Source organism: Bombina bombina, chromosome 5 (assembly GCF_027579735.1).
Source record: "Bombina bombina isolate aBomBom1 chromosome 5, aBomBom1.pri, whole genome shotgun sequence".
Classification (NCBI taxonomy): domain Eukaryota; kingdom Metazoa; phylum Chordata; class Amphibia; order Anura; family Bombinatoridae; genus Bombina; species Bombina bombina.
This window is the reverse complement of record NC_069503.1, coordinates 753,444,065-753,453,005: the sequence shown is the minus strand read 5'-3', so window position 1 is coordinate 753,453,005 and position 8,941 is coordinate 753,444,065. Positions and strand designations below refer to the sequence as shown.

The 8,941-nt window shown below is 35.2% G+C and overlaps 1 protein-coding gene across 2 annotated transcripts in view; it reads right to left on the bottom strand.

The window, feature by feature from the left end:
- Window positions 1–3,649: 3,649 nt before the first annotated feature.
- The window catches only part of SLC66A2 (solute carrier family 66 member 2), a 490,515-nt gene continuing 485,223 nt past the window's right edge, over window positions 3,650–8,941 (bottom strand). For both annotated transcript variants that reach the window (XM_053714832.1, XM_053714833.1), the window contains one exon: window positions 3,650–8,941. This exon is cut by the window's right edge and continues 2,113 nt beyond it. The gene's annotated coding sequence lies outside the window, so the exon portion shown is untranslated.

Sequence of the window (8,941 nt, the reverse complement as noted above, 5' to 3'; positions counted from 1 at the left end):
TCTGACTCAGTGATTAATACTATGTTACAGGGTCGTAAATCTGTTTCTAGGAAGATTTATTATCGAGTTTGGAAGACTTAAATTTCATAGTGTTCTCATAAATTCTCCTGGCATTCTTTTAGAATTCCTAGAATTTTACAGTTTCTTCAGGATGGTTTGGATAAGGGTCTGTATGCAAGTTCCTTGAGGGGACAAATCTCTGCTCTGTTTTATTTCACAGAAAGATTGCTAAACTTCCTGATATTCACTGTTTTGTTCAGGCTTTGGTCCGTATCAGGCCTGTCATTAAATCAATCTCTCTTCCTTGGAGTCTTAATTTGGTTTTGAAGGCTTTACAGGCTCCTCCTTTTGAACCTATGCATTCTTTGGACATTAAATTACTTTCTTGGAAAGTGCTGTTCCTTTTGGCCATCTCTTCTGCTAGAAGAGTTTCTGAATTATCTGCTCTTTTCTTGTGAATCTCCTTTTCTGATTTTCCACCAGGATAAGGCAGTTTTGTGGACTTCATTTAAATTTTTACCTAAGGTTGTGAATTCTAACATTAGTAGAGAAATTGTTGTCCCTTCTTAACTCGCACGCCTCCTCTGAGGCGGCAGACATCAGTCCGCCCGATCGAATACGATTGGGTTGACACCCCCTGTTAGCAGCCGCAAATATGCAGGTGGCGGCATTGCACAAGCAGTTCGCTATAACTGCTGGTGCAATGATAAATGCCGACATCATATGCTGTCAGCATTTATCGATGAGCGGCGAACATGATCGCTACAGTGGATCATGTCTGTCCGCACTTTTATAAATCCGCCCTATTGTCTCATTTTGTTTGTATGCCTTGAATTAAACCTCAAATTAAAAAAAAAAATTTAAGAATTTGAGGAAATCTAAAAGAGCTCCAATGATAGTTCTTAGACTCGCATTTGGAAAGAAATTTTTTTCAGACTTTGTGATAATTAAGAAACAGACTTTCTAGATCGAATTAAATTATCGATCACTTGATCTGAAAAACCACTCTGAGACAAAATCAGGTGTTCAAATGCCATGCTGTCAAACTGAGAGATTTGAGGTCTTGATGGAACAAGAGACCTTGAAAGAGAAGGTCCTTCCTGAGTAGAAGTCACCAAGGCTGGCTGAAGGACAATTGTACCAGGTCTGCATCCTGTGAGGCCATGCCGGAGCAATTAAATTCACTGTGGCACTTTCCTGTTATTATACTGGCTCTTATTGTGGAAAGCAACACAAAAGTGCGAAAGATGTAAATGGGTTTGAATGACCTCCTGATTCATTGACCATGTGCTGGACTAATAGTATTGGCAACTGAGAAAGTCCACTTTCCAGTTATCCACACTCGGAGTTGTTGAAAGTATGCAATTATGGTATTCTCCTATGTGAAGAAAATTGGAACGTAAAATATTTACAGTAAATACATATATCTTTTATAATACAGATAGAACATGTGATTTTAAACTACTTTCCAATTTACTTCTATTATATAATGTGTTTAGCTCTCTTGGTATCCTTTGTTGAAAAGGATACCTAGGTTGGCTCAGGAGCTGCTGATTGGTGGCTGCACATATATGCCTCCTGTTATTGCCTCACCCAGTGTGTTAAGTAACTCCCAGTAATGCATTGCTACTTCTTCAACAAATGATATCAGTAGCCATTTTTTCTAGTGTTTTCAAAATCAAGCAGCATACATATATTTGAAAATGTCAACCTAAGTTTCTGCAGACCGGTTGCACTGTGGCAAAAAACAAACAAACATGTAACGGACAAATATCGCTTTCTCAACAACACATTGGCCTCAATGTATACATAATTGTGAGGTTGTGAGGGCCTCATTGTAAAAGTTGGATCATATACGTTCATTGCTTCACCCATTTTTTTCAGTGTCTCGTTAGTTGCGTGAGGTGGATAAAACATGATATTGCACACATCAAATGAGAACCACTGGCAAAACAACAGTAATTACAACAGCAACATTTGAGAACACACTTGTAAACAGGTTATGTATATGTCTGTGATTGTAAAATATTACCATGTATGTTTTGCTTTTTGTTCAGGTAAAGTGGTCTTGCTGGATAGAATGAAGGGTGTTTCCTGGAGTTTGGCCATGGGCGTTCTGCGATGCTCTAGAGGAGTGGTCAGGATTTTTCCCTTATACCTCAGTCCAACATGTGTAAGTCATGAAGACGCTGTTACCCCTCTCATCTTGGTCCTGTTTCCCATTGCAAAGCTGACCAGCTTGTCCTGTTTTTATGTTTTTTCAACATTTTTTTTAAATTTTCCTTTATGCATATGTTTGAGTGGACTCTTTTATAGAGGGTGTTTTTTTGAAATATTTTTTTTTGTTCTGTAATATTTTTAAAGTATTTTTGTGATGCTTATATCCTTTACAGTGGAGTTCTTATTATGGGGAAAATGTATTAAAGGGATATAAAACCCCAATTTTTTTCTTTCATGGTTCAAGTAGAGCATACAATTTTAAACAACCTTCTAATATACTTATATTATCAAATGTACTTTGTTCCTTTGTTGAAGGAGCAGCAATGCATTACTGGTAGCTAGCTGAACACATCAGGTGAGCCAATGGAAAGAAGCATATATGTGCAGCCACCAATCAGCAGCTAGCTCCCAGTAGTGCATTGCTGCTCCTGAGCCTACCTAGGTATATTTTTTTAACAAAGCATACAAAAAGAACAAAGCAAATGAGATATTGGAAGTAAATTATAAAGTTGTTTAAAATTGAGTGCTCTATCTGAACCAAGAATGTTTATTTTTTACTCTACTTTCCCCTTAAGCTGAATTTGCGGATTTTAAGGTTTAAAGATGTAGGCTTGCATGAATGAGCCTGCGTCCACAAACTTAAAAAGGTAAAATTGCTTTAGCTTCTCCACTACCTCAGAGGTGGCAATAGAAACCACCCCTACACTCTCTTGTTTGGTATTATTGACAATTGGTCAGCATTGCACAAGAGAATCCTTATGCAGTGTTAAAAAAATTCTACTTGAGAACTTGATACATTTTCCACTATGTGTATTTTAAAAGGTGGAAAAAAATGTAAACCCTTAAGCCATTAATGATAAACAAACATTTTTAAAGGGACATGAATGCATTTCAGTTTTCAAAATTGTTTTTAGGAGATAGCTTTTGCGTTGTACAAATGCCTTGTAAATCCAGTTTAATCACTACATCTTATCAGAAAGCGGATAGTGGCATACATTTGTCTACACACACTGGGTCATTGCTGATGCAATATATGCTCTTTGAGCAGGTGAGCATTGTTTTAATGCAGCTGCACCAGGGAATATGTCAATATGCTTCACGCGCTAAAAAGCATCACTGAAGTAGCGACAAATTTCACAGGATAAATGTGTATCGCAAAAGTGCTTTTATTCTAAATGGAAGTGCATTCATGTTAATGTTGGTTTTAAATTATGTCCCTTTAAACCAACCAACATTTATAAAAGCTAACCATTCTAAACAGGACACTGGTTAATGTTAAATTTAACATTACGTCATTCAGAATACATATTTGTGTTAAGATTATCACTGATAAACTGTGTTTGCATGAGTAGGAACCCATTAGATTCATGAGAAATCCTTTGCACAATAGTGCATATCCTTTTTAAACAAAACACTTGAAGCAAAAACATTTTCTAGTCTTTTTCCATTTTATTAAGCGACTATTCCTCACAATGCTAAACAGAATTTATAATTTATATGAAAACTAAAATACACTTATCAGCAAATTGGCGCTAGACGTAACAAGTAAGGTAAAACAAATATCAACAAACAGCTTTAATAACATTTTATTTTACTTCTGAGGTGCTTTGGCTGTACATGTTTATAAAACCAATGGATTATGGCCAAACAAGATATTACAGTCTTATATGCATTGCAAGTACTAAAATAGCAACAGTAAAAGGAATCCTATGGCACTCTTTTGGTATGAAATTCTGCAAAACCACTATACTTAAACTTGCGCCTGGTTGTTCAAATCAAATACAATAAAGGTTCCATAATAAATGCAAAGTTAAAAAATAAAAATGACCTTAACTTGTATTTCCTTACAATATAATTCTGAGTTGTATTAAAAAAATGTCTGACACTGCTTGCACTGGCTTTGACAATTTATAAGATTTTTTTACATCCATGTGGCAAAAGATAAGAAGGAAATGCAGAGACCATGACAAAAAGAGCTGGGGGCAGATATTGCAGGGTACAGAGCTGTTAGCTCTTCCTATGCAGTCAATATTTCCATCTTAAATTAAGGGATGTGTCACCTGTGTGGTAGTGCAGTTGAGTCCGCAGTAATTGTCATAAAATTGTAAATTTACAGATACACTATTATGTGTTTTTTTTTATTCACACATAAAAGGCATCTTTTGTAAGCCGGGTGGCATTATGAAGTAGCCGGGTGGAGGCAGTGTAATATGATATCATTTTCTGCTATCCAAAGCACAAATTAATTGCATCATTTGTTAATGAATAAACGATTACTTAGATAGAATAGAAACAATTTGCAAATTTTCAAAAATTTGAATAGAAACATTTGCAATATACATGTAAAAGTTATCATTGTTTTAATGTTAGCATTTTCCTCTACATGTACATGTAAAGCATAGCTAGAATTTTAAATAATGCAGCTGCTCAGAGTGCCAGTGGGGCTTGTATCATGTCAGCAATTAACAAATTGAGTTTTTAACAGATGGCACAAGCACCTTAGGCTCTCTGAGCAAGTGCTGTGTAAAAATGCTCATGCACCGTGTATACTTAAAGGGACAGTATACTGTAAAATAATTTTCCCCTTAATGTGTTTCCAATCACTTTTTTTCTGCAACTGTAGAGTATAAAGTGCATGAGAATTTGCTTTTTAAGGTTTATTTGTGTATATTAAATAACTGATTTTGTGTGTTTGAAGCCACAACCTAAAAAAGGGGTTGTAGGTATAATCAGATCTCATTACTTTATCCCATTATGTACATAGAGTATATCTGCTTCTTTATCTTATATCTGTCCTTAAACCAAAGACCAATACTTGGAGAGATCAATGGAAAAAGTAACAATTATATTACCTTATCTCTTCTATACCCCACTGGGAGTGTAATTTCCTCTGCTGGGAGTGTTTACACAGCTTATCTTTAGCTTGGACTAAGGCCAGAAACTTTCAGAATAGGTGGGGATACCACAGGCTTAATCAACTATTTCAAATGCCAATATAAGGTTAATGAAAATACCTGTAAACAATTTAATACAATCCAGCAGGTAAAGTGGATCATTGGGAACAAATTAAAGTGGACAACATTTTTTAGTAAACTTTTGAAACAGATATAGCTCTTATTAGAAGCATTTCTGCTAATACATGTATATTACAAAAATGTTTCTATACAAAACTGAAATGAAGCCATATGGATTCCAATTTTGGCTGGAATGTCCCTTTAATGATATTTTTTGCAATATTACTAGCTAACATTTTAGCTGGGTAGTCTGTAAAATCAGTCGGGTGGTGCACCTGCTAAAAAGGTCCTGGGGCAACACTAGTTCATATGATAGAAACCAAGAACTAATACTGTACAGTTCACCCAAACAGTAAATGGTTATAAAATAGAATCAGATAAACACAAATATAAAGTATAAGTAGCGAAAGTCTAATGTAACATGCAGAGATGTCAGTAACATTTCACAATGTCTAGATTAAAAAGAGGACAACAATCTCAAATAAAAATAAAACTCATAGCATACATTTATAAGGTCACTTTGGTCATTAGGTAAAAAAAAAACACATCTTTTCTGAAAAGCAGCCATAAATGGTCCTAAAAGCATATTATGAAATGTCACATAATTGTGCATTTGCTGTTTGTACAGTGTATGTATAAGTTATATAAAGCTATATCATACAAAAAAACATCTACACAACATAGTAATAAAGCGACAAAATAATGTGAACTAATAAAAAAATGTTGCAATTTGTAAATAATATAAAAACTTGTAACCAGATTAACACCAGTAAATACAGGAGAATCATATAGTGCAGTGCATATCATAGAGTGACATTTAAATATTATTATGTATTTTGCCACCAGGAGCATTTCTCAGCTAAGTCTCATTGTTTCTCTCTTTTTGGTCCTAACTTTGACTTCTTCAATCACTTGCTTTTCCTTAAGTCTAATTTTGCAACACTTTGGGCTGTTCACTTTCATCATCATCTCTATTGTGCTGAGCATTTTCCCGCTACTTTACCTTGCGCTCTGTCTACATCCCTTGACTTGCAGTCATTCTTTCTCTATTAAGTCCTGGTACTGGGTCATTGTTTAGATGAGCAGCGATGACTTCATCACTGGCAGAAATCCCACAAAGCAGATTGTTATCAGTTTGATCTACTTGTGTAATAAATTGTCCTGAATAATTTTGCATTGCAGCAACCTGGCACTTGCTATTATATTAACGTTCTATACTATTTTTTCAAAGGTTAAATTAAAAGGTATCAAATGCTGCACTGATATGAAATATCTCAACAGCTACACTATTTTATCCATTACTTGCAATAATTTAAAAGACTAAAACCACACCTTAATTAAAAAGTTTTACTGGAAATACCAGTAAAAACATATCCCATCTAAATGAACCGTCTTTACCTATCCTAAATCCATTTTTAGTATAAAACAGGAATTTTTAAAACAAAAACATACGTAGGGGTAAAGTTAAAGCAACAATTTTATCTGCTCCTGAAACACTTTACTCTAACCCCAAAGTATATTTTATACCAGTTGAAAAATATCACCTTTTTTTCCCCTATAAAACGCTTCATTGAAGACTAAGGTGACTTTTCTGATATATTACGTTAAAAAAAGAGAAAATTAATTTAATTATTTTATCATCAGGCAACCAAGAACTGTACAATACAACTGTACTTCTACATTCTGTAACTAAAACCAATTAATTAATTCTCACACACAGATATATATGTAAAACCTTACAGACAAGGTTTATCAAGCAGTGTGATAACATGTCCATTATAAAATGTAATTTTTCCATACATTCTATAGTCATACACAGCCAATACTCACCAGCTACATTCTGCATTGGAGATGCACTGCTTAAAGCTCCAGAATGGAATTTACATCTGTGTTTAACCTCTGTAAATTAGATTAATGCAGTAATTGTTTCTATAAGGATTAGGATAATTCTACTGAGTTGTGTTTTTGGCTTTTTTTTTTAACATTGACTTTTTACTGGTAAATTTGAAGGAGTGGCACTTAAAATCCCACTGCAGGATCAAAGGAATACAAACTTTAGATACTGTAATGGTGCTGTTGAAAATCAGACTGTCCTTCATTAAAGCACATTGTAGTGTAAAAATGACATGCTCTAATTTGTTACTGACATTGGAACACAGAGAGATTCAGGTCCAGAGCAGAAAACAGGCAGCGGCGTGACCTCATCAGTCACCAACTGTGCTCAACTCGGGAGCTGCAATGCTGGTTGTTTAACCTCAGAAGAAGAGTTAAATACATAGGGGTCGATTTAACAAAGAGCGAGCAGACATGGCCCGCTGTAGTGGAACATGTTCGCCGCACATCGATAAGTGCGGACAGTATACACTGTCTGCATTTATCGTTCTGGTAAACTGCTTGGGCAATGCTGCCCCCTGCAGATTCACGGCCAACTGGTCGCTAGCAGGGGGTGTCAATCAACCCGATCGTATGAGATTGGGCGGATTGATGTCCGCCGCCTCAGAGGAGGTGTACGAGATAAGGAGCAGTGGTCTTAAGACCACTGCTTCTTAACTCCTGTTTCCAGCGAGCCTGATGGCTCGCACACAACAGTAACATTTAGGGCCATTCGGCCCTTGTTAAATCGGCCCCATAGAGTTCCACAGATAGTAGTGCAAAATGTACATGCTAAAATAAAAGAGAGCACTTCATTTTTACAACACAATGTCCATTTAACATAGATTAAAATAAAAATACTGCTTGATTCAGACTATTATTTGCCAAAACAAGACACTATTTTTGTTTGGCACTGTACTTGAAATATATATTTTATTATAGCATACTGTCCCATTCCAACCATTCTATACTTTTATCTATTTCCTTCTAGAGAATTTGCAAAATCTATTAATGTATATTTACACAAACTATCTTAAATTATTGCAAGCAACAATGGAGGGACATAAAGTAGAACTATAAAAAGTGAGTTAACCGTAACACTAATAACCCTCATCACATTTAGCAAACTCATTGTGTCCAATCAGTACCACAACATTAATACAATTTTCCAAAATGAATATAAATTTGTATTTCTTGAGTACCTCCTGCCTGGTGTGGTTTTACACGTACACACACACTTTAATGAGCATGTAAGTACCTACATTGTTAAGCAAGTTTAATGATCTTTGCCATAAAGTCTCTTTAAAAATTCCTTCTAGAATTAATCAAACCCAATCAAAGGAAGAGTATAAATATGTCTCTATGGCACAACACCAATACTGGTGCAGCAAGCCCCCTTTGTATTTATGCAATTTAAAAGGTAAAACTGACCATGAATTAGAAGAAGCACAGAAATGATTCATCAGCTCTGTCACCAAGTTTCAATGGAGATTGGATTTCTCGAATATTGCTCACAAAAGGTATTTGAAGATGAGTTTTAATGGTTTCCAATGTAGCCAACAAGGCTTCATTATGACGATACTGTAATTGTTAGGTGCATGTCTAATTTTAATACTGAGAACATGAGGTGCTTAGAACAAAATGTATCAACAACACCAATACAAGTATAACAATTCCACTAATTAGCTACATGCCACTGTAAACCCCTCAGCAGAGGCTTCTTAAAAAATAACTCTGTCAAGGTTTTTTTTTTTCCCACCAAAAAAGTAAGTGTTGCTTTACATTTCATACAGTAGCAACACAGCGTTATAAATATAAGGGTCAATTAAAATCAT